The sequence below is a fragment of the Thamnophis sirtalis genome, unplaced genomic scaffold, assembly GCF_051295495.1.
Source record: "Thamnophis sirtalis isolate CommonGarterSnake01/CBP01778 unplaced genomic scaffold, rThaSir2_p1.2 scaffold_15, whole genome shotgun sequence".
Lineage (NCBI taxonomy): Eukaryota > Metazoa > Chordata > Lepidosauria > Squamata > Natricidae > Thamnophis > Thamnophis sirtalis.
Window position 1 is genome coordinate 42,615,771 of NW_028261395.1, and position 26,951 is coordinate 42,642,721.

The 26,951-nt window shown below is 48.4% G+C and overlaps 1 protein-coding gene across 1 annotated transcript in view; it reads left to right on the forward strand.

Annotated features, from left to right (window-relative positions):
- AGRN (agrin) overlaps positions 1-26,951 on the forward strand; it is a gene marked incomplete in the record, with an annotated part of 268,173 nt that overhangs the window by 133,539 nt on the left and 107,683 nt on the right.

Consider the following 26,951-nt stretch of genomic DNA (forward strand, 5'->3'; position numbering starts at 1 on the left):
CACAGTGCTTTTACAGCCCTCTCTAAGAGGTTTACAGAGCCAGCCTTTTGCCCCCAACAATCTGGGCCCTCATTCTACCCACCTCAGAAAGATGGAAGGCTGAGTCAACCTTAAGACAGTTGGTCAGGATTGAACTGCTGGCAGTGGGCACAGTTAACCTGCAATACTTTATTCTTAACCACTAGGAAGGAAGGAAGGAAGGAAGGAAGGAAGGAAGGAAGGAAGGAAGGAAGGAAGGAAGGAAGGAAGGAAGGAAGGAAGGAAGGAAGGAGGGCTGAGTCAATCTTGAGCCAGTTGGTCAGGATTGAACTGCTGGCAGTGGGCAGTTAACCTGCAATACTGTATTCCTAACCACTAGGAGGGAGGGGGAGAGGGAAGGAAGGAAGGAAGGAAGGAAGGAAGGAAGGAAGGAAGGAAGGAAGGAAGGAAGAAACGAGGGCTGAGTCAATCTTGAGCCAGTTGATCAGGATTGAACTGCTGGCAGTGGGCAGAGTTAGCCTGCAATACTGCATTCCTAACCACTAGGAGGGAGGGAGGGAGGGAGGGAGGGAGGGAGGGAAGGAAGGAAGGAAGGAAGGAAGGAAGGAAGGAAGGAAGGAAGGAAGGAAGGCTGAGTCAACCTTGAGCCAGTTGATCAGGATTGAACTGCTGGCAGTGGGCAGAGTTAGCCTGCAATACTTTATTCCTAACCACTAGGAAGGAAGGAAGGAAGGAAGGAAGGAAGGAAGGAAGGAAGGAAGGAAGGAAGGAAGGAAGGAAGGAGGGCTGAGTCAACCTTGAGCCAGTTGATCAGGATTGAACTGCTGGCAGTGGGCAGAGTTAGCCTGCAATACTTTATTCCTAACCATTAGGAAGGAAGGAAGGAAGGAAGGAAGGAAGGAAGGAAGGAAGGAAGGAAGGAAGGAAGGAAGGAAGGAAGGCTGAGTCAACCTTGAGCCTGGTGAGATTCGAACTCCCAAATTGCAGGCAGTCAGCAGAAGTAGGAGGTGGCGCTCTCACACAATCAGAAGGCCATCCGTTCGATCCTAGCTAGAGGCAGTTATTTCTCTCTCTGGGCACACTGAGAAAATATCTGCTGAACAGAATTCCGCATTGGCGACAGGAAGGGCATCGGGCCATGAAAACACTCTGCTAGCTCCATTCAGTTGCCCAGACTCCGCCCCGCGAGGGATTATGGTGTCGTTAAATGAAGATAACTGCTGAAAGGCAGATACGGGGGTCTTCCAAGTGTCTTGAGACTTCCAACGACCTAAATGCTGAGCACGGCAAGTCACGAAAGTGACGATTTCTCTGAATCGGGAGAAATCTCACTCTGTCGTAAGCACCTTCCTAATTGTAATTTATTAGAGAGTCCTCCTGCTAAATGAAAGCCAGCAAGGCACTTGTGCATTTTGCTTTTTCTCGCCTAAGTGTAGAACCTGTGGGTTGAGATGGTCCGTGTGTCAGGCCTGCAGTCCTATTCCTTTTAGGATCTTTGGCCTGCCACACTCTCTCTTATTTTACTAGGCTGTTTCATTAGTGGGGAATTGGGAGTGGGAATTGTACGGAGTTAGATGATATGTAGCCATAACAACATTCTTTCTAGAAAGCCAAGGTCATCCTTTGTCTCGGCACCTCTGCACCTGACCGGAAGTGGATGGGTAGAATTGCCAGCGTGGCAGTGGAAGATTGGACCATGTGATGGACTTGTGGGCGTGGGGGCAAGATCATGAACTTTCAACTGGGTGGGAAACCCCGGAAGCTTTCAGATTCGGGTTAATGTCAGCGTTCCAAATATCATCCAAAATTAGAGTCCAAGGCAGAACTTTCTTCAAACTTCCAATTTATTAAGAGAGCCATGTTGGCACATCTGTGGAAACCTGAATCTGAAAGTTCTCATTCTTTCTCCCTTCTTTCCTTCTCTTTCTTTCTCCTTTCTTCCTTCCTTTGTTTCTCCCTTCCTTCCTTCCTTTCTTCCCTTCTTTCTTTTTCCTTCTTTCTCCCTTCTCTCTTTCTTTCTCCCTTTCTCTTTTTCTTTGCCCCTTTCTCTCTCTCTCTCTTTCTTTCTCCCTTCTTTCTTTCTCAATCTTTCTCCGTTGTCTCTCTCTCTCTCTCTCTCTCTCTCTCTTTCTTTCTTTACTCTTTCTTTCTTTCTTTCTTTCTCAGCACCCTCCCCACCTCCACCCTCCACCTGGTTTTGGCCTCAGGAAAGCTTGATGGGAGCCAGAAAGGTCCCTCCCACCCCTGCATTTCCGGAGAATCTGCAGTTTAAAAAAAAAGCAGAAAGTTTTTTTTTAAACTTCCGAAAATCAGCTGTGCAATCGTCGGAACGGGTTGTTGTTGTTTTTTTTAACTTTTAAAAGTATTTTTTACAGCTGGTTCTGCGAACCAGTAACCTTTCACCCCTGGGACAACCCACAGCCAGCCTAAATTATGGATCTGGATGCAGGCCAGTTCGGAGTGGGCCTGGCTGCCCCACAATTGTTGGATCAAATACATCCAGCACAGCAAGAGAAGAACAAAGGCACATCCTTTGTCCGACTGCCTGTGTGTGTGTGTGTGTGTGTGTGTGTGTGTGTGTGTGTGTGAACCCCAGACCCCCACCGTGCTCTTTAATTCCCCCCTCCCTCCTGAAAAGGGGACGCCAAGATCTGTCCAAGCTTTGAAGCCTGGGCCATTTCTGAGCTCTGCTGGCGGGTGTGTGTTTGTGTGTGTGTGTTAGTGTTACATCAATGGCCAGACCAGCTGTTCAGTCCCCAGGTCACTTCCACTCTCTTCGCCCCTTGCTGGTCCCCCCATCTGTCCCCTTCTGGTACCACTTGTTCTATAGTGGCACTCTTAACTCTCCACCACCACCCCCCGCACCCTCCCAATCCTTTGCCATGGTAACGCGGCGCAGCTAAAGTGCTTCCGTGGCGGATTGCTTTCTTGAAGCAAAAAAAAAAATGGCCCTTTCTCCATCAGCGCATGGATTCCCATGGAGCAAAACTCCCCTCCGATGCATCTGCGACATTTGACACCCTCCTCTTCCTCCACTTCGCCTTTCTTGTTTTCCCTTCTGTCTTCCTTCGCCTTAGTTCCAACCTATTATTACTATTATTATTGTTGTTGTTGTTGTTGTTGTTGTTATTGTTGTTATCACAACAACAGAATTGTATCACAGCGGCCAGTTGTTTCGCTGGATTTGGCATTGGTTACCAGTCGGGCCCCACCCAGGGGCCTAGGACGTCGTAACATATTTTCGAAATATGCGTGCAGATCCAAGCAGTGCGGCTTTTTGCATTTGACTGATGGTGATTTTGTCAATTTTTAACTGTTTTAAATGTCATTCCAGTGCTTTTGGAATAGCACCCAGTGTGCCAATTACCACTGGAATTACCACTGCTAGTTTGTGCCATAGTCGTTGAATTTCTATTTTTAAGTCCTGGTATTTCGCGATTTTTTCATGTTCTTTCTCGTTATTATTATTATTATTATTATTATTATTATTATTATTATTATTATTATTATTATTATTACGTGGTTAATCTTTGGTGAGATTCACAGCCTTTGGGGCTGGTTGGTAGCTCAACAGCTCGAGTCCTACTAACCAAGGACCTAGGAACTGTTAAGGTAACGTCGGAGGATATAAGCTGTTCCAAGTAGGGTGGTTTTTCGTAGAGTCAGAATGTTCAAGTCTGATAAATGTAGAATTTCCAAATAGAGAGGTATTGCTCCAAGGGCTCCAATTATTATTATTATTATTATATACTTTATTCATTAAACATGAAACTCGGCCAACTGAACATTAAAAAATGCATAACAAATACCAGTGACTGGTGCTGATGGTTGATGGGGGTTGCTGCCAGCGTCCTAGGTATCAACCAAGGACCTTCTTAAAATATAAGATGTTCCAAGTAGTGCAGTTTTTTGCAGTTCCGCTGGTGTTATTGCAGGAAGCTACAATTTGTGGATGTATCTTGTAAAATCCTTGGACATGGTGCCAAGTGCCCCGATGACAATGGGTATCACTGTGACATGCTTCATCCATAGCCGTGTAGTTTCTTTCGATGGCCAGGTTGCGATATTTCATGATTTTTTTTCTAGTTCTTTTTCTTCGACTTTGGCATCTCCAGGACAGCGATATCAATAAACTGTACACTTTAGCCATCTACAACCATGATATCTGGCGTGTTGTGCTCCAAATGACGATCCGTTTGTATTCGAAAGTCCCACAAGATCTTCACCTTCTCATTTTCGATAACTTTTTCCACTTTATGTTCCCATGACTTTCTGGATACAGAAAGCTAAGCTAAAAAAAAATCAGGGAAATATAGGATAGGAAAGGGCAGGGGCAGGTGGGCGGGGCCAACTGCTCACTGGAAACTACCTGTTTACCTGAACCAATTCGAACCGGCTGAATCCCAGCCCTGGATGTAGACGACTTGGGAACTGCCCACTGATCCGATGGTGAGCCATTTGCATGGTAAACGGTGGACTCCTGTAGTTCCCTCCTTTGGCCAGATTCTGCTGGGGGGGCGCTGGGGTTCAATTGGCTTCCATATTCCTGAGCAGTTTGGACGCCAGCCCAAAAATCTGAAAAGCGGCAGAACGACATGAAAGCTGCTATTTCTTTGCTCTTTTCGCACTTCCCCCGCCCTCCCCTCCCCGGTGCCTTTTAATTTAAAAGCGTATTTCTCAATGTGTGTCACGCCGTTGCCTCTGCTTTCCCCCACTGCGGAGAGTGGCCTCAGGGCAAACTCCTTCTCCCTGTTGAGTTTTATTTCCAGCAAGGGGTGGGAGGCAGTGGGGAGAGGAAGGGGGTGGCAAAAGAAAGGCGGATCAGAGCTGGCTGGGGAAGGGAAACCACAACCAACTCAGTTGGACCTTCCCCTTTCCCATAGCCCCTCCTCCCTCAACCCCTCTTCTCTCTTTTCTGCCTCCCCTGCTGATTAATGCTGATGATTAACAGCCAGCCAGTCCATCAACCAATCCCCCCACCCCAAATCCTTGGAGTCCTCGTTGCAACCAGAATGATGACAAATGGCTGAACACGGCAGGACATCTGGGGAATTGTTAGCCGTGACTTGGACTCAACCCTGTAGCCAGGTCCAGGTTTTTTTTGGAGGGGGGGGGAGCCGTATCTGCTGCCAAGAAATCCCATCAACTCCAAATTAAGCTACTTGGAGCTAGCTTAGCCTGCAGCGTTTTCTTAAATTCCTACCGTTCGTGATCAAAATGTGGTCGTCATTTGAGTTTCTTTTCCCCCTACCCAACGGTGGGATTCACTTAGATCTGCCACCGGTTCGCAGCTGTGAACGTGTGCTCGCGCTCACGTCATGCGCTTGTGCGCCTTCCGTGCATGCATGCACACCTCCTGTGCATGTGCTTTGCTCACACAGGTGGTGTCCAGGTGTGCACCAGTGTTGGGTTCTGGATCCCGTTGCAACCAGTACGGTTCAACAGGGCCGGGCGGCCACCACATGAATGATGCTCTGTGACGCTTTCCGTGATGCTCCAGCTGCTCAGTGGAGCCTCGTGCAGGTCCCGTACGCTCCGTGTGCATGCGCAGAAGCCCCGAAAACCTCAAATACCAGTAAGGAGGGCAGGTAGGTGGGCCCTCCAGAACACTGTACCGGAACAATACCTGGTGCTCTTAGCAGGCACGTTGGACGCTGAGTGGCCTTTCCCTGGCTGGGGAATAAATAGGAGGAAAGGGGAGTGATGGTCGTAGGAGACAACAGTTCGTATTTCTGAAGATTTTGCTCATTGCGTTTTATGCTTGCCAGAACTTAATTTGCAGCCTTTTGGGGCCTTGTGTTTAACGAGCTGATAAAGGACTATGGCTTCAATTAACTTCTTCCCGGACTCTTGCCTGGACATTCTGTTGGGGGTCGGGTCTATTCTGCTCTGCGGACCACGAATCCCCTTTCTCCCAGAAGGAAAACATTTCATTGATCTCTGCGGTCTCAAGAAACATCCTTAAATCTTTTTAGCTGGGACTTCCTCTGCCCTAGCTGCCGAGCGGCCTGGTGCCAAGAAGGGGGCTGCCAATTGGCCTCTTTTTTTGCCCCCGTGTGCAAACTGCCTTGTTTCATAAATAGCATTTGTTGTCTTGAATGCCGGCCCGGTCGTAGCTGAGACAGATGGAGTTCTAAGTGAAGGGAAGACGGATGGAGAGGGTTTCGCTCGCGAAGATCTCTGACAAGCAGAAGCCTAAAGCGAATCTTAAGAAGAAGCCGGCTTCCAGATGGCACCTCCCAACCAAGGACTGGAGCTGCCTGGGTGTGAGCTGTCTTCGAGAGGTTATTTCTGATGTTTTGATTTGGCCCGGGCGAGACAAAAAGTTAGGAAACATGTGGCTCTAAAAGCAGATCGATAGTGGAAACGGTTTCTAAAGGATGTTGAATTCTGGCAGTTAAAAATTTGATCTACACAAAGAAGAATTCTTCCTCCTCCTCTTCTTCTTCTCCTGCTCCTGCTCCTCCTTCCTCCTCCTCCTCCTCTTCTTCCTCTCTTTCTCCTCCTCCTCTTCTTCTCCTGCTCCTCCGCCTTCCTCCTGCTCCTCCTCCTCCTCTTCTTCTTCTTCCTTCTCTCTTGATCCTCCTCCTCCTCCTCCTCTTCTTCTTCTTCTCCTCCTCCTCCTCTTCCTCCTCTTCTTCTTCTTCTTCTTTTTCTTCTTTTCTTCTCCTTCTCCTTCTCCTTCTCCTCCTTCTCCTTCTCCTCCTTCTCCTTCTCCTTCTTCTTCTCCTCCTCCTCCTTCTTCTTCCTGCTCCTACTCCTCCTTCCTCTTCCTCTTCTTCTTCCTGTTCCTGTTCCTCGTGTTCTTCCTCCTCTTCCTCCTCCTCTTTTCTTCTTCTTCCTCCTTTTCTCCTCCTCCTCTTCTTCTTCCTCCTCCTCTTCTTCTCCTCCTCCTCCTGCTTCTCCTGTTCCTCCTGCTCCTTCCTCCTCTTCCTGTTCCTGTTCCTCCTCTTTTTCTTCTTCCTCTTCCTCCTCTTCCTCCTCCCCCTCCTCCTCTTCTTCTTTCTCCTCTTCCTCTTCTTTCTCCTCCTCCTCCTTCTTCCTCCTCCTCTTCTTCCTCCCTAGGAGACTACACAGGGATCCCAGGGAAGTTGGCTAGCTGCTTGAAACAGATCTCTTAAGGAGGCCATGTTGCCCAAGAAAAGGCCCACGTTTTTAAGCTTCACTTCGGCACATCTTTACAGTCGCCTCTTCACATTTTACAGTGGTCTGTTTTCCTGCTAAAGAGGGGGAGAAAAACCGTGTCTCTCTCCTGCAGCAATACGGCCAAAGATCGGTCAAAGTATTGAGAGGACTTTTAAAGCCAACTCCAGAACAAGCATAGTGTCTTGGGGCATGGGAGCAAATTCTGCAGTGATGGTGAGATTTCTTGGAATCAATACTTGGGGAAAGGCATTATCGGTCTTGATATTAAATAAATGTAAAAGGCCACCCTCATCGCTACTTCATCACAACTTGTCTCGGGAGTCCTAGGCATGAATAAATAATGCACGCTAGTTCTTTCCTTCACACACACACCCCCATCTTTGAAAGAGCCAATCCATCCAAGTGGGAATCTCCTCGGATAATTGATGGACTCAAATCATGGAGCTGTCCCAGATTTTTTTATTATTCCTTAGGTGCCTTAACGGGAACATCCAAGCCGTTTTTGAACTGTGCCTCTTTTAAATGTAAAAAAAAAAAGTCGAGAATCGGTTCCCCCCCCCCCCTCTGTAGCATAGAGAGCCGAGGTGGCGCAGTTTGTAGAGTGCAGTACTGCAGGCCACTTCAGCTGACTGCTATCTGCAGTTCGGCGGTTCAAATCTCACCGGCTCAAGGTTGACTCAGCCTTCCATCCTTCTGAGGTGGGTAAAATGAGGACCCAGACTGTGGGGGCGATATGCTGACTCTGTAAACCGCTTAGAGAGGGCTGAAAGCCCTATGAAGCGGTATATAAGTCTAACTGCTATTGCTATTTAGAAGAAGGCATCGCACGATGGCTGAAGCTACACTGACATTCTGGCTTTTTTCCAAAGGTAGCTGAAGTGGGACATTTTCAGTGAATAAAGCTACTTCCTTAAGCAGGGGGCGGGATTATAGGCAGGAAGGAGGGCAGAAGGATTAAATGCATCTGTGGGGGTGAAAGCTCACTCAAACGTGGTCTCACCGTTGTGAGTCCAGCTGTCAGAGGAACAGACTGTTTTACTGCTCGGCAAATAGAGTTGGCTTTTCTGCTTCTTTGCTTCCCCGCCGAATTAACCTCAGCGTGGCTTTTGAAACTCAGTACGCCCTGAAGCTTTTGCTAGATACACGTAGTCCTCGACATACCAGGATTCATTTAGTGCCCACTTGCATTTCCAACGGCATTGAAAAAAGTGACTTCTTCTGACCATTATTTCACACTTAACAACCGTTGCTATCTCCGTCCACGATCAAAATGCAGGAGCTTGGCAATGGACTCATGTTTATGAGTCCGTTGCGGTGTCCCGGAGGTATGTATGTGTCCCATGATTCCCCTTTGGCAAACCGTCTGACCAGCAACATCAATTTATGGGCTGAATAAGCAGGCCACTAACTGAAATGGCAGTGATTCCCTTAACAACCGAGATGAGAAAGGCCGCAAAATGGGTTCAAGGCTCGCTTGACAAATTTACTTTACTTACTTTACTTTATTGTCATTGTACGTATATACACAGTGTATACGTCTTGCTTAAGGTAAAAGTTCCCCGCACACAATTGTGCTATTCATTCCTGACTCTAGGGGGCGGTGCTCATCTCCGTTTCAAAGCCGAAGAGCCAGCGCTGTCCGAAGACGTCTCCGTGGTCATGTGGCCGGCATGGCTCAACTCCCGAAGCCGCACGGAACGCTGTTCCCTTCCCACCAAAGGTGGTCCCTGTTTTTCTACTTCCATTTTTACCTGCTTTCGAACTGCTAGGTTGGCAGAAGCCGCAACAAGTAACGGGAGCTCCCTCCTGTTACGCGGCGCTGGGGATTCGAACCGCCGAACGGCCGACCTTTCTGATCGAAAACGCTCAACGTCTTAGCCCCTGAGCCACCACTTCCCTCGCAATGTCTTGCTTAGCACCAAGAAGTTTTGTGGCCCTATTGTGATCGTAAGTCAAAGACAACCAATAATCAACAACTTTGAGTGTCTCCAACTCTTATGAGCCGAGGTGGCGCTGTGGTTAAATGCAGCACTGCAGGCTACTTCAGCTGACTGCAGTTCTGCAGTTCGGCTGTTCAAATCTCACCGGCTCAGGGTTGACTCAGCCTTCCATCCTGCCGAGGTGGGTGAAATGAGGACCCGGATTGTTGTTGGGGGCAATATGCTGACTCTGTAAACCGCTTAGAGAGGGCTGAAAGCCCTATGAAGCGGTATATAAGTCTAACTGCTATTTCCAAAAATCCCAGCATCCGAAGGCTACCACCCACTTCCAGAAAGGGAAGACAAAGGACGGCAGGAATGCCTCCCATGGTCCGTATTTGTTTTCCCAAGTCTTCTCATCTATTTAAATCAGGCAGCCTTCCCCGCTGCTCCCTCCAAGCTTGGGAAAACTCATAGGGGACCCTCATCCCTCCTCTTGCACAAGCCTGGGGTGATACAATTAATATTGATGGAAGGGAAGGGCGGGCGGGCGGGGAGGAGGAGGAGCAGGAGGGGCCCGAGCACCGAGAGCACCAGTCGGATCGGTAGCCTGGCGTATCTCCATAGCAACAGGCACTTCGGCTTCATGCAGAATTTATCTCGGCTTTTCCATCCCTGCCCTCTTGCAGCTGCCCCCCCCTCCACTCTCTCTCTCTTCTTCCCCATCGCTCGTTCCCGTGGTATCCCGTGGCGATTTAAATATATAATACTTGAGAGCGATGGCCTTTTGCCTGGCTCTCTGGAGGGAGGGAAGATCACACCGGGGTTTGGAGGCCTCTTCGGGCTTTGATTTGGAGATGAGTTATAAGTTGTAGAGGGACGTGGTGGCTCAGCGGCTAAGACGCTGAGCTTGCCGATCAGAAAAGGTCGGCCGTTTGGCGGTTCGAATCCCTAGCGCTGCTTAATGGAGTGAGCTCCCGTGACTTTTGCCAACCTAGCAGTTCAAAAGCACGTAAAAAAATTCAAGTAGAAAAATAGGGACCACCTTTAGTGGGAAGGGAACAACGTTCCATGCTGATGGGCCACCACACTCAGGAGGGCCGCACATGGGCCTCCTGGGCTCCATTTTTGCTGGGTGAGGACTGCAGGAGGCTGTCCCAGCTGAAAATGGGGGTCTGGGGCGCCCCCCCGAGGTCAAGCACAACCCTGATGCGGTCCTCAATGAAATCAAGTTTGATACTCCTTCCTCATCGATTCATCCAGTCTCTGGCCAAAAAGGCCGTGGAGAATAACATATTTTGGGAGGCAGGCTCTGTTAGCAATAGCAATAGTAGTTAGACTTATATACCGCTTCATAGGGCTTTCAGCCCTCTCTAAGCGGTTTACAGAGTCAGAATATCACCCCCAACAACAATCCGGGTCCTCATTTTACCCACCTCGGGAGGATGGAAGGCTGAGTCAACCCTGAGCCGATGAGATTTGAACAGCCGAACTGCAGAACTGCAGTCAGCTGAAGTAGCCTGCAGTGCTGCACTCTAACCACTGCACCACCTCGGCTCATAGTCAAGACAGACTATGTTATAAGGCTTAGGCCTTACTACGCTGTGAATCCAGGTGATGGATTCACACATTATACGGAATTGTACACTAGCTCTACCTGGGGAATTCGTCTCCTTCTACTAATTCCTCCAAAATAGCCAAGCGTAATATTTGGATCCTCAGCGGCTAAGACGCTGAGCTTGTCGATCAGAAAGGTCGGCCATTTGGCAGTTCGAATCCCTACCGCCGCATAATGGAGAGAGCTCCCATGACTTGTCCCAGCTTCTGCCAACCTAGCAGTTCGAAAGCATGTAAAAATGCAAGTAGAAAAATAGGAACCACATTTGGTGGGAAGGGAACAGCGTTCTGTGTGCCTTTGGCATTTAGTCATGCCGGCCACATGACCACGGAGACGTCTTCGGACAGCGCTGGCTCTTCGGCTTTGAAACAAAGATGAGCACCGCCCTTCTAGAGTTAGGATTTGTGGCAATTGTGTTCACACACCCACACATACACACAAACCCTTCTTCCTGCACGATATGAGGTTAACTTAGGATAGCCGCCTCTCCGAATGTGGGCTGTGTTAAAAAGGAAAGGTGGAAAAAAATACTTTGGTGTGGGGAAACATTTTCACACCTAAAAGTGAAAATACAAAACAGCACCATGGACTTGAGCTATTATAAACACTGAACATTCGGGGGGGGGGGGAAAAGCCCACCAGTCCACCAACACATAGAAATGTGTTCGTTGCAAATCTTGAGGAGGGGTGTCGAAATGCCGTTTTCCCACCGTCATATTTTCCATCCGAGTTTGAGAAGTTTGACCCTTGAATGTCCCTCTTGGAGATCCAAAGTCCCAGACACATCTGTGGTTTTCCATTTTTTTGGGGGGGGTGGAGAGATTGGTTGTGTGAATCTAATCCACATCCAGAGATGTCCCTCGGAGTAAGTGTTGTTTGTATTAAAACATTGTCTATTTGACTCGTGTTGTTAATTGCGAAGTCGTGTCCGACCCATCGCGACCCCATGGACCACGTTCCTCCAGGCCTTCCTGTCTTCTATCATCCTCTGGAGTCCATTGAAGCTCACGCCAACTGCTTTGGTGACTCCATCCAGCCATCTCCTTCTCTGCCGTCCCCTCCTTCTTTTGCCCTCCATCATTCCCAGCATGAGGCTCTTCTCCAGGGAGTCCTTCTTCCTTCTCATTAGGCGGCCAAAGTCTTTGAGTTCCCTCTTCAGGATCTGGGCTTCTAAAGAGCAGTCAGGGTTGATCTCCTCTAGAACTGACCGGTTGGATGGCCTTGCAGTCCAACGGACTTGCTAGATGGATGGATGGATGGATGGATGGATGGATGGATGGACAGACAGACAGACAGACAGACAGACAGACAGACAAATAGAAAGACAGAGTAGATTGCTGTTGTTGTTAGTTGTGAAGTCATGTCCAACCCATCGTGACCCCATGGACAACGTCCCTCCAGGCCTTCCTGTCCTCTACCATCCTCTGGAATCCATTGAAGCTCACACCAACTGCTTCGGTGACTCCATCCAGCCATCTCCTTCTCTGCTGTCCCCTTCTTCTTCTTTTGCCCTCCATCATTCCCAGCATGAGGCTCTTCTCCAGGGAGTCCTTCTTCCTTCTCATCAGGTGGGTAAAGTCTTTGAGTTTCCTCTTCAGGATCTGACCTTCTAAAGAGCAGTCAGGGCTGACTTCCTCTAGAACTGACCGGTTGGATGGACTTGCAGTCCAATGGACTTGCTGGATGGATGGATGGATGGATGGATGGATGGATGGATGGATGGATAGACAGACAGACAGACAAACAGACAAATAGAAAGACAGAGTAGATTGCTGTTGTTGTGAGTTGTGAAGTTGTGTCCAACCCATCCTGATCCCATGGACCACGTTCCTCCAGGCCTTCCCGTCCTTTCCCATCCTCTGGAGTCCATTGAAGCTCACGCCGACTGCTTTGGTGACTCCATCCAGCCACCTCCTTCTCTGCTGTCCCCTTCTTCTCAATCTTCCCCATCATTAGGCTCTTACTTCTGAATAAACCAGAGTTCCCTTGTGTTGACCCGGCATCCCGGTTTACAAATCCCCCATGCCAATCCATAGTTCGAAGGTGGCAGTCAGAAAAAGCTGAAATCTGCCATTTTTTCCCAAGCATCTTTCCATTCATCCCACTGGATACATTTCCCCAGAATTCCTTCCCATTTTGCATTCTGATGGAGAAATGATTGATGCCCTCTTCATTTTGGTACCAACTGCGGTGTTGTGACAGCATTCAGATGCCAGGCTAGGGAGCATTTAGGAAGTTATTTTTATACCCTCTGATCTAAAATCACCACACTATAAAAAAGATGTGGAGACTCTAGAAAGAGTGCAGAGAAGAGCAACCAGGATGATTATGGGACTGGAGGCTAAAACATATGAAGAACGGTTGCAGGAACTGGGTATGGCTAGTTTAATGAAAAGGAGGACCCGGGGAGACAGGATAGCAGTCTTCCAATATCTCAGGGGCTGCCCCAAAGAAGAGGGAGTCAAGCTATTCTCCAAAGCACCTGAGAACAGGGCAAGAAGCAGTGGGTGGAAACTAATTAAGGAGAGAAGCAACGTAGAAATAAGGAGAAATTTTCTGACAAGGAGAACAATCAAGCTTGCCTTGGGAGCTTCATCCCTGGAGGCTTTCAAGAAGAGACTGGACTCCCATTTGTCAGAAATAGTGTAGGGTCTCCTTGGATGGGGGTGGTGGCTAGATGACCTACAAGTTCCCTTCCAACGCTGTTAATCTACTAATTGCAATGAATTCAACTTTTGCAATCAACTTGCTCTTGCCCTAAATGCACCTATATTTTGTAGCCCTCTGCGGTGATAGAGGCTTTTATTTTCATTTTTATTTTTTATTTCCCCCCCAAACTTCTGGTGGGTCCAGTAGGCTGGTGAAAGTCCATTTCTTTCGAAAATACTTCTATGGTTATCTCTTCTAACCGAGAAGAGCCGAGGTGGCGCAGTGGTTAAATGCAGCACTGCAGGCTACTTCAGCTGACTGCAGTTCGGCGGTTCAAATGTCACTGGCTCAGGGTTGACTCAGCCTTCCATCCTTCCGAGGTGGGTAAAATGAGGAGCCGGATTGTTGTTGGGGGCAATATGCAGACTCTGTAAACCGCTTAGAGAGGGCTGAAAGCCCTATGAAGCGGTATATAAGTCTAACTGCTATTGCTATTGCTATTCTAAGTCACATTTTGAGGCAGGCAAACCCGACGGAAGATGTGTGCTTGGAGAGAGAGAGAGAAAAACGTTAATTTTTCCACCTCAACGCTTCGGCGTTTGCCGGCTTTTGAAAAAGATACGGAGCTAGGTAAATCCTGCGCCGCTATTTCCCACCTGGGAGTTTTAATCGCCGTTCCCGCTGTGTTTTTCTGATTGTTTCTCTGCCTCAGCGTGAGTGACGGGGGACACATTTTGTGTGTGTGTGTGGCGGTGTGTACAGGCCTGATCGGGCACGACGGAACGCATGAGCAAACGCCAGCTTTGCAAACAGGAGCCCCGGAGTTCCCCTCTTGCTGGATCGGGAGGGCACTCTGCGCATGCTCACCAGAGACCCTTTCGTTCTCCCTTTCCCGGTTTGCAAGGAGCAAATCTCTGCACTGCCCCAATAATTGGTTTTTATGCCAAAGGAGCTAGGTGCGTGCATTCTTCCCACCTGCCTGCAGCTGTGGCTGCAGCTCACCTCTGAATATTCAACACTATTTTCTGGAAAGAAAAAAAAAGCCTGCGTATTGCAAAATGAGTCTCGCCCCGCCCAAAACAGGGATAGAATCAAGATCACGTGAAGCGTTAATACCACTTTATAAGGCCTTGGTAAGGCCACACTTGGAATACGGCATTCAATTTTGGTAGCCACGATGTAAAAAAGATGTGGAGACTCTAGAAAGAGTGCAGAGAAGAGCAACAAAGAGGATTAGGGGACTGGAGGCTAAAACATATGAAGAACGGCTGCAGGAACTGGGTATGTCTAGTTGAATGAAAAGAAGGACCAGAGGAGATATGATAGCAGTCTTCCAATATCTCAGGGGTTGCCCCAAAGAAGAGGGAGTCAAGCTATTTTCCAAAGCACCTGAAGGCAGGACAAGAAGCAATGGGTGGAAACTAATCAAGGAGAGAAGCAACGTAGAATTGATGAGAAATTTCCTGACAGTGAGAACTATTAATCAGTGGAACAGAATTTGCCTCCAGAAGTTGTGAATGCTACAACGCTGGAAGCCTTTAAGAAGATGTTGGACAGCCATTTGTCTGAAACGGTATAGGGTTTCCTGCATAGGCAGGGGGTTGGACTAGAAGACCTCCAAGGCCCCTTCCAACTCTGCCATTGTATTATTATTATAAATCCTGCCAATCTGAGAAAATGTTTATTTGCGCTGTATTTTTGGGGTGTGTGTGTGGGTGTGTAATGGCTTGGTATAAGGAAAAACAACTGTAATGCTACTCCTGTTTCCCCAAATTAAGATCTATCCCAAAAATGAACCATAATGGCAAAGCTATGGCACGCTGGGTGTGGCCAGCTCAGGGAGCAGTGAGCATGCATGGGTTGACAGTGCCTGGCACCAGCCACAGCCCGCACGGCACAATTGAGTTTGGGTACCTGTGCAGGTGGAAGCAGTGGCGGGGGTGAGATAGGATGCGCGGCAGGAAAGCCGAGGGTCAGTGGTCCAGAGTGATGGGGGGGCCACAGGAGGCTTATTTTCACATCTCTCAACTTAACTGTAGCCTGCACAATCTGTGCCGCTCCAGAATGTCTTGGCCAAGGTCTCCGAGCGGTTGTCAATTCGTGTTGGGGGGCAGGGAAGCCAACCAGGCTGATCACCCGGAAATCGTGTTTCCCCAAAAAATAAGTCCTAGTGCTTATTTTGCCCCCCCAAAAATAAGACTGGTGTCAACTTGTGAAGTGTTTCCATGACTACTATCGTTGACATAGGAAAAGGGAGGAGAATTCCATGCATACCTTTGGCCAGAGTCAGGTCTCATATTCCTACAGCTCGCATGTGAAATGCACATGTTCATAGCCTGCCGCAGCACCTTGTTGGTGGATGTGATTTATGACACAGACAGAAGGGAGGGGATACAGGGGTAAATGCAATTAAGCAGAAGTCAGTTTCGGCTCCGCAGAAGAACATGCCAAAATGTTGATCCTAACAAATGAATGGATTTGTTTTGAACTTTGTCTCGAGGCTCGTAAATTAATCAGGTCATCTTTTGGAAACTTCACAACTGGGTCTTCTTTTCAGGGAATCACGGTATTTCGGTAGACTAAGGGAGGTTTACTTCTGTGTAAATGTATCCAAACCCCAAACTCTTTGCCCTCCCTCCTCGTTTTATCTTCTAAAGAAATACTCTGCAATTGCCCTCCCCACCCTAATTCTAAGCCCTAATGCTTATTTTGGGGGCTCAAAAAAAAATAAGACTGGGTCTTATTTTTGGGGAAACAGGGTATTTCGGTAGACCAAGGGGGGTTTACTTCTGTGTAAATGCATCCAAATCCTAAATTCTTTGCCTCCTCTCCTCCTTTTATCTGATCACCCCGGAAATCGTGTTTCCCCCCAAAATAAGCCCTAGTGCTTATTTGGAGGCCCCAAAAGAAAATAAGACTGGGTCTTATTTTTGGGGGGGAAACACGGTATTTCGGTAGGCGGAGGTTTACTTCTGTGTAAATGTATCCAAACCCCTAAATTCTTTGCACACACACACCCTCCTCTTTTTAACTTCTAAAGAAAAAAAAAACTCTGCAATTGCCCTCCCCGCTCTCCGAAACGCGTTGCATGGCAGAAAATCAAGAGCGTGAGCAGAAGTGAGCGGCTATAATTAAATTTCTCCTGATTAAATCTGAGGTTACAAAGCCCACTTAAAATTTGACAAAGCCAGCACGCTCCTCCACAGATAGGAGGTTTCGGGGCTTTATACCGCTGTAAAACTTGGTGAGGTGTGGGGCCGGCCTGTTGCTTTCTTGTCTACGCGAGATGATTCCCCCCCCACCCCGATATCTGGCGGCGCTTTTTCTAAAAAGTCAGCTAATTCTTAACCCAGTGAAACTTGTGAGCTGATATGTCATCTTCCCTCCTGGAAAAGCAAACCACCAGTTAACATTCGGCGGATAAGTGATCAAATTTTCTCCCGTAAAGAGGATCTGGGAAGTTGCAACCTCTACAAATCGCATTTGCAACAGGGCGATGGGTTTGAAATTGCAGCGTCACAGCGTTGGAAGGGGCCTTGGAGATCTTCTAGTCTAACCCCAACTCAACAGAAGACCCCATACCTTCTCAAACTAATGGCTGCCCCGTCTCTTCGGCTTCGGCCCAGTCTACCCAGTGCAAAGAGGAAACATGCCAGCAGTCTGGGGAGTGGCGTCAAGCTGGCCACGCCCACCAGTGACCTCCAAGGTCCCTTCCAACTCTGTTTACTGACCGGTGAATCTTCCTAACTTCAGAAGGTATTCACTGTGGGCAGACTTATTCTCGTCACTCCAGATATTTCTGTCAGGTTTGGACTCAATTCTGCTTTACCTCATTTCTGTTATTGCGCAGGGGAGAAATTCAGCTCTCCCTTCTCCCACCATGCTTTCTTTTCTTAGACTTGTTTGTACTTTTATTATTTATAGGGTGGCCAGATGCTTCATTTTTTGCCATTTCGCTTGTATTACTCAGTGTTTGTGTGTGTTTGTGTGTGGGGGTTGCGTGAAATTTCCATGGGTCACTCAGCTTCGTCATGCAGTCGCTTTGGGAAACCGTGGAGGGTTGTATCTGCAAGAGTTTTTTAGGATGACACATCTGGGTCGACTTGGCTACGTATGACCACAGTTGGGGGTAGAAGGCAATAGCAGTTAGACTTATATACCGCTTCATAGGGCTTTCAGCCCTCTCTAAGCGGTTTACAGAGTCAGCATATCGCCCCCACAGTCTGGGTCCTCATTTCACCCACCTCGGAAGGATGGAAGGCTGAGTCAACCTTGAGCCGGTGAGATTTGAACCGCTGAACTGCAGATAACAGTCAGCTGAAGTGGCCTGCAGTACTGCACCCTAACCACTGCGCCACCTCGGCTCTACACAAGGCGGGAAGACCAGGCCATCCTGCCCACTGATCAGGGGCGAAGAGTTCCAAGGAATGAGCCTAGCATCCATCTGATTTCCCTTCCCCCTCTTGGACCTGTCTTCTGTACAGGAGATGAGCTGAAGGTGGGGTCAAATGCGTCATAAGTCACGAGTCCCTGTGCGGCTGGAAAAGATGCACGTCCAGCCCACCTTGAACGCCTGTCTTATCTCCCGCTCATTTCCCTTGGCCGTTAGTAGCTCAGATTCTTGTAAAGCCTTCTTAAGCTTGCAAGAAATCTCATTTGAACTGCCTGAATCTCCTTGTTTCCCCGGCGCTTGAAAACTTCCTTTGCCAGGTCTCTTTGCTCAGTCCATTAAGTTAACGTCTCCCACTCGGGGACAAGGACGGTCCAATCGTGTCTTTTCTTCATAGAAACCCAGAATCCTCCAGTCAGGGGGAGGGTCAGGCCTGCATTGATATTCCTTTTAGAATTTTGGCCTGCCACACTTTCTCTTATTTCATTATGCTGTTTCTTTAAGTCAATGGGAGGGGGGGATTAGAAGGAGTAGGGTTTTGGAATGTATTGTTTTCATTCTTTGCTAGAAGCCAAGGTCATCCTTTGCCTCCACACCAGTACACCTGACCGGAAGAAGCTGGGCATGGACGCCAGCATGGAAGAAGGAGATTGGACCATGTGATGGATTGTGGGTGTGGGGACAAGATCATGAACTTTTAACTAGGTGGGATTCTGAATGTAACTTCCAGAGTTGGGATCCCATAGCTATGTGCCAACATGCCGGCTTTATTAAATTGGAACTTTAAGCATAGTTTTGCCTTCGATTCTGATTTGATTTGGAACGCTTACAGGGAGCTTAGGAGTCATCTACTCCAGCGTCCCTGAGGCACTAGACTAGGGGTGTCAAACGCAAGGCCCAAACTCAAGGATTTAGTCGGATGCGGCCCTCAGGGCTGCCCTGGCAAATTTAAGGGGCCAGCCCATGTTGCTTCGGCCTAGTCTGTGGAGAGGAAACATCGAGCCAGCATGGCTTCGGCCTAGCCTACCCAGTGCAAAGAGGAAACATGAGCAGTTTGGGGAGTGGCGTCAAGCTGGCCACGCCCACCAGTTGGCCATTCCCCCCCCCCGAGGTCAACCACGTCCTGATGGACTTCAACTCCCAGAATTCCCCAGCCCTCACGGCCATTGTTAAAAAGTCCACCCACATTTCAAAGTTGCCCAGGGAACTGGCAACCCTTCGTCTGCTCTGGGCCTCTCTGACAGATGGCCGTCCAGCCTCTTCTGTCTGGTTTCTGCCAACTAGTCTGCCTGAGGTGGTGTTCCTATATTCCTAAGCAGTTGGCCGATCACTCGACATTGATTTATTTCTTCACTAAGTAGGGGAGGAAGTAATTAATTAGGGGGTATGGGGGAAATGGCATGTTTAAGCACGCAGTTGATCTGAGTTGAGGTTCGTTGGGTGTTGCTAGATCTCTTGAATCCAGAGCCAGGTTGAGGAAGGGTCTGGGCATGGATTTCCCCACCAGAGACATTCCTAGGTTGGGCTGTGAAGTTCATAAGCCACAATCCTTTCAGAAAAACCCAGCGGATGGGCTCCGTAGTACGGACCGTCAGGCCTGCAGCCATCTTTTCTTTTGAATCTTTGGCCTGCCACACTTTCTATTATTCTACTGTCTATCGTGGGGAAATGGGAGGGGGGATTGAATGGAGTGAGATGCGATGTAGTCATAACAACATTCTTTCTAGAAAGCCAAGGTCATCCTTTGTCTTTGCACCTCTGCACCTGACCAGAATTGGATGGGTGGAAGCTGCCAGCGTGGCAGTGGGAGATTGGACCATGGGATGGACTTGTGGGTGTGGGGGACAAGATCTTGAACTTTCAACTGGGTGGGGAAAACCTGGAAGCTTTCAGATTCGGCTTTTCCCAGCTGTGCCAACATGGCTCCCTTCATCAATTGGAACTTTGAGGAATACTTTGCGTCGGGCTCTGATTTACTTTTGGATGCTATTTGGAACCGTGACATGGACACTCAACCCTGGCGTGTGTTCGGTGGAGAGCGTTAACCCCATCTTCAAACAGACATTTATCGGACCAATGCTCACCATCCCAATCAAATATCAGGAGGTTAAAATCAAGGGATGTCCTAATGGACAATCATTTAAATAGGAGCCAGCCATGAGCTGCAGCTGCCAAAAAAGCCAACACAGTTCTAGGCTGCATAAACAGAGGGATAGAACCAAGATCACGTGAATTGTTGAAACCACTTTATAAGGCTTTGATAAGGCCACACTTGGAATTCTGCATCTAGTTTTGGTCACCACGATGTAAAAAAAGATGTGGAGACTCTAGAAAGAGTGCAGAGAAGAGCAACAAAGAGGATTAGGGGACTGGAGGCTAAAACATAGGAAGAACGGTTGCAGGAACTGGGTATGTTTAGTTTAAGAGAAAGAAGGAATAGGGGAGACATGATAGCAGTCTTCCAATGTTTCAGGGGTTGCCACAAAGAAGAGGGAGTCAAGCTATTCTCCAAAAGCACCAGAAGGCAGGACAAGAAGCAACGGATGGAAACTAATCAAGGAGAGAAGCAACTTGGAACTAAGGAGAAATTTCCTGACAGTTGGAACAATTAATCAGTGGAGCAACTTCCCTCCAGAAGTTATGGATGTTCCATCACTGGACGTTTTTAAGAAGATGTTGGATAACCGTTTGTCTGAAGTGGTGTAGGGTTCCCTGCCTAAGCAGAGGGTTGGACTAGAAGACCTCCAAGGTCCCTTCCAACTCTTTGATTCTATCTCTTTTGACTTCGCCAAGAGGTGACGGGCGATCCCTTTCCAGAAGTCTTCAGTGAACAGCTGGACAGGACGCTTCTCAAAGGCCCAACCATCTGCTCCGCGTTGCCTTCCAGAGAGAGAGAGAGAGAGGGAGAGGTTGAATTCCAACTCCCATGATGCCCAGCCAGCCACGCTCAACTCTTGCCATTGCAAGCAGTTCTGGCTGCCAAAGAAAACTCACACGGACTCCAAAGATGCATCGTTTCGGAGCTCAATCGGATGATGCCAACCTGCTGTTTTGGAGGAGACAAACATCACCCGGGGTTGAAGATGATGTGGCCTGAAGAAACTCAGGCCCATGTTGTCTCTATTTCCTTTCTTTCTTGCATTTTTGGGGTCTGGGGGGGGGGGCGGGGGGAAGAGACCCTGATGCTTTCCTGCTCCTGTCTTCCGGAGAATCCAAAGCCTTCCCTGCCACCCCGAGATAAGATTTCATTTCGTGAAAAGTAATAAATCCAGAAACACTTGCGCCTTTTAATGGCTCGCCTGCAGTTTTGCTATTTAATCAGGAATCATCGGCTGCCTTTATTGCAACGGGGAATCTCTAGATCATTTCAGGAAGCTTGGGAGATTCCCACCCCTGCTACCACCAATTTTGAGCTCCCCCCCCCCGACTCCCCCGCTCCTCCCACATCAAAGCAAAGTAAGTGGGACAATTCTCCAGGGCCTTCATTTAATTGAAGCATGCATCGGCTCGCCTCCGGAGTGAGTCCCTTCCTTTCCTGTAGTTCTCCAGTCGATAGGATGCCCGTAACAATATGGTGAGCTGCAATAACTTCACTTAAATACAGTACAATAGCAGAGTTGGAAGGGACCTTGGAGGTCTTCTAGTCCAACCTCTTGCCTAGTTAGAAAACCCTATACCACTTCAGACAAAGGGTTATTTATCCAACATCTTCTTAAAGACTTCCAGTGTTGGGGCATTCACAACTTCTGTAGGCAACTTCTGTTCCACTGATTAATTGTTCTCACTGTCAGGAAATTCCTCCTCAGTTCTAAGTTGCTTCTCTCCCTGATTAGTTTCCACCCATTGATTCTTGTTCTATACTCAGGTGCCCTGGAGAATAGCTTGACTCCCTCTTCTTTGTGGCAACCCCTGAGATATTGGAAGACTGCTATCCTGTCTCCCCCGGTCCTTCTTTTCATTAAACTAGACATACCCAGTTCCTGCAACCGTTCTTCATATGTTTGAGCCTCCAGTCCCCTAACCCTCTTGGTTGCTCTTCTCTGCACTCTTTCTAGAGTCTCCACATCTTTTCTACATCATGGAGACCAAAACTGGATGCCGTATTCCAAGTGTGGCCTTACCAAGGCCTTATAAAGTGGTATTAACGCTTCACGTGATCTTGATTCTCTCCCTCTGTTGATGCAGCCTAGAACTGTGTTGGCTTTTTTGGCAGCTGCTGCACACGGCTGGCTCCTATTTAAATGGTTGTCCACTAGGACTCCAAGATCCCTTTCACAGTTACTACTGTTGAGCAAGGTACCACCTATACTGTACCTGTGCATTTCGTTTTCCTTGCCTAAATGTAGCACCTTACTCTTTTCACCACTTAATTTCATTTTATTAGATAGTGCCCATCTAGATTCTTGTCTGGGATAATGTTTAAAAAGTGGGGAAAAGCCTTCCGACAATTACATGGCTCACAGCTCAGTCATGCGATTCTCGGAAACGGGTATTTTTTACTATCGGTTTGCAGAACCAACAACAATTGTCCCCTACAGAACCAGGCCATACTGGGAGGATTTCCCCCCTGTGTTGGCGCGATGGAGACGAAGTGGTCTGCACCTTCTCTTAACTCGCTAAAATGTGGGGTGGGCCGGTGGGTGGAGATCAATATTTATGGGACCATCTGGTGTTGACCGTGGCATATGGAAGATTGCTGCTTGGAAAGGAACAGAAATAAATAATAAACAGAATGAATTAATACGTTAACGGGGAGGAGAAGGGAGGATGTATGTGGGGGGAGGAAAGGGAAGAGAACAGGGGTAGGAGGTAATAAGATGGGAGCGAAGACGGAAGGGCGGGGATGGATTGGATCAAGACACAGAAAGAAGGGAAGAGATTGGCTTAATGAGGAAGGCAAGAGCTAAACGGTTAGAAAAGATGGACTGATGTCATTGAGTTTGTTACGGCCTCGGATGAAAGTAGGAATTCCGGAGGAGAGGACCAGGCTGAGCCTGAGGGAGGCGTCAAATGTGCCATCGGTCACGAATCCCTTTGTGCCCACAAGAGATCCGTGTTTTCAATTCCACCCACTCTTATCAACTGTTAATTTGCGTGGGCAAATTAGTAGTTTAGGTTCTTGTAGATAGTTTAAGCTTGCAATGATCCTGCTGTGGCCCACCAGGGGAGCTGGCAGCAGATTCGGACAGTGAGGAGGTTGTGGGGGGGAGATGGACCAGTACTGGAGTCTGGGGAAGGCTTGGACGAGGGCTCTGTGTCGGAGGCAGAGAGGGGGACAGGGCCGTATGCCAGTTATCAGCTGCCTTCAGAGTCAGACATCAGTGAGGCAGAACAACAGCTGGAGCCTGTTCCCAGTGCGCTGTTTTTCTTCTCTCCCTCTCTCCTCCCTCTCCCTCCCTCTCCCTCTCTCCCCCCTCTTCCTCCCTCTCTTCCTTTCTCACTCTCTCTCCCCCCTCTCCCTCCTTCTCCCCCTCCCCTCCCTCCCTCTCCCTCCCTCTTTTCCTTTCTCACTCTCTCCCCCTCTCTCTCCCTCCCCCCTCCCTTTCCCGTCGCATCTGCCCTCTCTCCCCCCTCTCCCCCTCCCTTCCTTCCTCCCCCTCCCTCTCTTCCTTTATCCCTCTCCCCACCCACCCCCACCCTCCCTCTCTTCCTTTCCCTCTCCCTCTCCCTCCCTTTCTCTCCTCCCTCTCTCCCCCACCCTCCCTCTCTCCCTTTCTGGAGAGAGAGAGATAGAGAGAGGGAATGGTATAGGTATTCAAATTTAGAAAGCCACGCTAGAATGGTAATTAAGCAAGTTAATTATCTCCTAGCACAGATTGCGCACCATAGCAATGGGCTCCATGCTGTGTCCAGTCTGCTTCTGGCTTTCTAGGAATCTTGGGTTTGTTCCTAGCTGCAGAAAATGGCCCGACTTCGAAATCTCGGCGCAAGGTTCAGACAGACAGACGGTAAGGGCCTGGGTCCTTTTTTCAGCCTCCCTCCTGCTTGGGAAGGATGAAAGTAGAGATCCCAAAAAGAGCGAATCAGATCTCACCCTTTCCATTGACAAATTCAGAACTTAGTGTAGCATCTTCCATGAATCTCTTGTGAGTTGCAGACTGGACATCCGGTTCTGACATCTGAAATCATGAAGGATGAGGAGGAGGAGAGGGAAGAGGAGGATGAAAAGGAAGAACAGCAGTAGGAAGGAGAGGAGGAGGAGGAGAGGAAAAAGGAAAAAGAGAAGGAGGAGGAAAAGGAAAAAGAACAGCAGGAGAAGAAGAGGAGGAGATGAAAGAAGAAAAAGAGGAGGAGGAGGAAAAGGAAGAATAGCAGGAGGAAGGAGAGGAGGAGGGGAAGGAGGAGGAAGAGAGGAAAGAGGAAGAAGAGGAGGAGGAAAAGAAAGAAGAACAGCAGGAGGAAGGAGGAAACAGGAGGAGGAGGATAAGAAAGAACAGCAGGCGGAAGGAGAGGAGAAGGAGAGTAAAGAGGAAGAAGAGGAGGAGGAGGAAAAGGAAGAACATCAGGTGGAAGGAGAGGAGGGGGAGGAGGAGGAGAAAAAGAGGAGGAGAAGAGGAGGCAAGAAGGAAAAGAAAGGAGAGGAAGAGAGAAAGAAAAGGAGGAGGAGGAGAAAAGAGGAGAGAAGGTAGAAGAAGGAGAGGAGGAAGGAGAGAAAGAAAAGGACAGGAGAAGAAAAAGGAGTAGGAGGAAGAAAAAGAATGGAAGAGGAGGAGGAGGAGGAGGAGGAGGAGGAGGAGGAGGAGAAGAAGAAGAAGAAGAAGAAGAAGAAGAAGAAGAAGAAGAAGAAGAAGAAGAAGAAGAAGAAGAAGAAACGACCACCCTGTTGGTTGTTTATTTCAAACCCCCTCCCATCTGTAACGGTCCTGATTGGGAACACAATTTATCAAGAAGCATAAATTACATTGAAGACACAAATAGATTTACTATGCAGCCCCTCACAATTGCTTTCCTTCCTTTCTCCTGCAGTGCTCCCTTCCCTGCAGCCCATTTTTGCTCCCAGGAGGCTGCAGGGAGGCCTAAAAGGCCAAAAGTGGGGCGCAGGGGAGGCACCGTGCCACCCTAGCCCATTTTCACTCCCCGGAGGCTGCAGGGAGTTCTGCTAAGCCCAAAATTGAGTGCGGGACCGCGCACATGTGCGTGACGGGGCAGTGGGAGCACATGGGATCACATACGCATGCTCAGGGTGTGTGGGAACACAGGGGGTTGTGCGTACATGCTCAGGGTGGCCGGGTGCGGGGGCAAGTGTCGCGACGACAAAAAGGTTAGTCATCCCTGCAACTAGCGGGTCGACAGATCTCAGGTGAACAGAACAGATCTCAGAATGAACAGAACAGAACAGATCTCAGAATGAACAGAACTAGGGTGAACAGATCCCAGGTGCGTCTGAAGTTGACGTAGGATGGATTTCTGGAGAATGTCATTTTCCGTAGGGCTGATGGCCTTTCAACACCGGGGATTTTGCTCGGTTCCCTGCTGAGGTTCCACCGAGCGATGTCGGCATGTGTAAATAGGGTGCCGGAAGAGTGAGGAAGTAACTCAAGCGTATGTCACCCGCTTGGCGTTCATGCATTTTTCATTGCCTTCCAACCCAGCTGTGTCCTGCGCACCCCCATGGCTCTGCCGGGGGGGGGAGGGAGGCGGAGGTGCCCAGGCCTTGTTGGAGAAGCACTAAATGGTTCACCAGGGCTTGGACCTCACAGAGTGAACGGGGTGGTGGTTTAAAATGATCTTCACGACAAAAGCGAACGGCTCCAAGTGACACCAGAAAAAGTCCCTTGGAAGACATTTTTACTCCACGCTCGGCGATTCTGTTATTTTGTTTTGCGGCCGGAAAAAATATCCGTTGGAGCTTTGAAAGAATCCCAGACTTAATTGGGAACTTGCCTCCAGGTGTGGTGGATGCTTCAACAGTGTTAAGTTTTTAAGAAGAGATTGGACAGCCGTTTGTCTGAAATAGTGCAGGGTTTCTTGCTTGAGCAGCGGGTTGGATTAGAAGACCTCCAAGGTCCCTTCCAACTCTGTCATTCTATTCTATTCAATTCTGTTTTATTCTATTCCATTCTGATTTCTTATTCTATTCTACTCTACCCCACCCCACCATATCCTACCCTACCATGCCATACCTTACTATTCTACCCTACCCTACCCTATGCTCTCTCCTATTTTACTCTACCTTACCCAACCCTAGCTTCTATTCTATTCTACCCTAACCCTACCCTACCGTACCCATTTCCTATCTTCTACTCTACTGTACCCTACTCTACCTTCTATTCTACCCTACCCTAACCCACCCTAGCTTCTATTCTACACTACCCTACCGTACCCTTTCCTATCTTCGATTCTACTCTACTGTACCTTACCCTACCTTCTACTCTACCCTACTCTACCCCACCCTAGCTTCTATTCTACACTACCCTAACCTAGCTTCTATTCTATTCTACCCTACCCTACCCTACCCTTTCCTATCTTTTATTCTACTCTACTGTACCCTACCCTACCTTCTATTCTACCATACCTACCCTACCTTCTACTCTACTCTACCCTACCCCACCCTAGCTTCTATTCTACACTACCCTACCCTGGATTCTATTCTATTCTATCCTACCCTACCGTACCCTTTCCTATCTTCTATTCTATTCTACTGTACCCTACCCTACCTTCTATTCTACTCTACTCTACCCTACCCCACCCTAGCTTCTATTCTACCCTACCCTACCTTCTATTCTATTATACTCTACTCTACCCACCCTAACTCTATTCTACACTACCCTACCCTGGATTCTATTCTATTCTATCCTACCCTACCGTACCCTTTCCTATCTTCTATTCTATTCTACTGTACCCTACCTACCTTCTATTCTACTCTACTCTACCACCACCCTATTTCCTACCTTCTATTCTATTATACTCTACTCTACCCACCCTAACTTCTATTCTACACTACCCTACCCTAGCTTCTATTCTATTCTACCCTACCATACCGTACCCTTTCCTATCTTCTATTCTATTCTACTCTACTCTACTCTACTCTACTCTACTCTACTCTACTCTACCCTACCTTCTATTCTATTCTACTCTACTCTACCCTACCCCACCCTAGCTTCTATTCTACACTACCCTACCCTACCTTATATTCTACTATACTCTACTCTACCCCACCCTAGCTTCTATTCTACACTACCCTACCCTAGCTTCTATTCTACACTACTCTACCGTACCCTTTCCTATCTTCTATTCTACTCTACCCCAG